The following is a 2,434-nucleotide window of genomic DNA, read 5'->3' on the forward strand; positions in this document are numbered from 1 at the left end:
TTGATGCAACTCGGAGATAAGAGTGTGGATTTCACCCACATTGAGAAAGATTCAGATTTTGATCTTAACCCATCTGTCATTTACTGAGCATAATTAATTCTTGTTGTTTATAGAAGCGAACAATCCCTTTTCCTGCTCCCTCCTCCCCTCCATATTTATCTAGCCGGGTTTTGCATGAAAGAAACGTTCCTAAGGCATTGTGTTTGAAGCTGATTTGCATTCTCTTAAACACAGGCATTTGAGGGATTACATTTCCCGCTACAAAAACAAGCATTGTAACAGAAACCCAAAATGCACATTGCAGCTTCAGGGTTTCATATGAAGACAGTTACAGGAGTTAAACAAAATAGGAAAATGACAAGCTGCTGAAAAGGACTGAGATGTTATTTTATGAAACATTGGAGCTGGCTTCTGCCAGCATCTCTGAGCACAGACCTCCCGTTGATACAAAGTGCAAATGGCAGCAGAAGGTGGCCAGGAGGACTGGCCAGTAGGATGCCTCCATCTCCAGTGTCAGTAACAGCTGGATCAGCTCATGGTAGCCACAAGCTCACAAGGCCCAGATGTAAGTGCTGACCCCTGACCTAACAGCACAGAAACTCTCATTCAGGACCAATGTCACCACACTGCAAAGCCTGGAGGGACACAGGGACACTGCTGTGGTTTCTCCAGCTCCCACCCCTTCCTTCTTTCTTTATTTCAGGGATTCCTGTGGAGCAAAAAGCTGCAGGATGGGAGTGCAGTTGTCTTGGCTTGTTGTGTTTTACTCTTCCCTGGATTCCTGTCTATGGCTTTTGTTCATCTCTCCACTGAAATCACCATCAAAAGGTGACTTACACAAGCTGACTTATAAACGCAGAGAGCTGGAAGTGCATTTGGGGCTGGAAGAACCTTTGAGCTGACCCCGTGTGGTCATTCTTATTTTATGTTATTCCTGTTGATATCACTTTCCCCATTCTCTCTTATTCAGGCTCAGCACGGAAGGGAGAGCCACACAGAGCTTATCTGGGCTCCCAGAGACTTGTCCTGGCCCTGACCCACACAGGCCACCAGGAATTTAGAGAGCCCTGCTTGCACACAAGAACAGTTTAATTTTGTGTGCTGGTGTGAGTGGTTACTACATGTCACATGCTCCAGTGTGTCCGAAGTAAATAGATTTTTAAATGTTCATCTCAGTAATAATAAACAGGTTAATTACAGCATAACACGTCCCTTTTAGTGCAGTTGTTTCTCCTTTCAAATCCAGCAGCAGACCCCTGCTATAGCATCCATGTTTTCTTTGTCAATTTGACTGTTACAGCAATTAAGTTCCAGTAAAATAACACTACTAATTGCTTCCAGCTCTTTTCTGAAGCTCATCTTAATTTCCACTCTCTTCTGTGGCAGATTAAACAAACATGTCTTCTGCACACAAGAAAAAAAAATTACCATCACTTTGTCCAGACCATAATAAATATTAATTGCCAGGCACAAGGCAGGACTAGATTAAAAATATGCTGGCTCCAAGCAATTCTTATCTCATCATGAGTCAGGATGACCTACAGCAGGTGCAGCGGGAAGGAACACAAGAAGAAGAAACACAAAAACTGCTGCAGAAGTTAATCAATTGATGCCTCTCAGATGGGGCTCTGTTTTTCTTCCTTTGGACCTCATTTCCACTTTGCAAATTTAATGCCTGTGATTCCTGCTGGGATCTGGGGACAATTAATACACTCCAGAGTCAGATCGAGCACCCTCGGTGTGTCCCTTGCGGAGCTGCTACTCCTTGGAAAAGGAAAAACCCGGACATCCCACCAGCCCGGAGACTGAAATGTTGAGTTTTAAACCTGTCGTACGTGGCACACGAAACCGAAGGTTGGAAATCCTTCCCTGCGGTAATTTCCTTTCTCCCCTCCTACCCTGCATTTTCCATAGGGAAAGATTGACCTTTATCTGCAAGGATAGGATGTTTGTGTCATATGGCTGCTGCATTCTAGGAGGGGAAAAAAGAAAACAAAAACAAAGACAGAATCTTTGTCCACGGTTTGGATGAGTAAGTCCTCCGGGATCCAAAATCAGGAGAAGGAAACAAGCTTTGCACGCTCATCAATTAAAATCAATGAGATTTGGGGAGCGTGCCCGGGGCTTCTGTCCGGGAGCCACCAGAGCCGTGTCCCGTCAGCACCGCACCGCACACAGCGGCACCTCCGAGACACTTTTTTACTCCTTTTGAGCAAAACCCCGCACTTTGAGCGGGACACCCAAGTGGAAGCGCGGAGAGCGAGGAGAAACGAGCCCCCACCCGCGGCCGCCGCGTCCCCTCAGGGCCGGGCCTTGTTTACCGCCCGCGCGCGGCCCCGCCCCTCGCATCACGCGACCGCCGCCCGCCGCAGCGCTGCCCCCGCCGAGATCCCTCCGCTGTGGGACGCCGCGGGGGCGCGGCGGTTGCGGGCTC

The sequence above is a fragment of the Pseudopodoces humilis genome, chromosome 22 (assembly GCF_049639895.1).
Source record: "Pseudopodoces humilis isolate 2021_Gansu_Grassland_sample_001 chromosome 22, ASM4963989v1, whole genome shotgun sequence".
NCBI classification, from domain to species: domain Eukaryota; kingdom Metazoa; phylum Chordata; class Aves; order Passeriformes; family Paridae; genus Pseudopodoces; species Pseudopodoces humilis.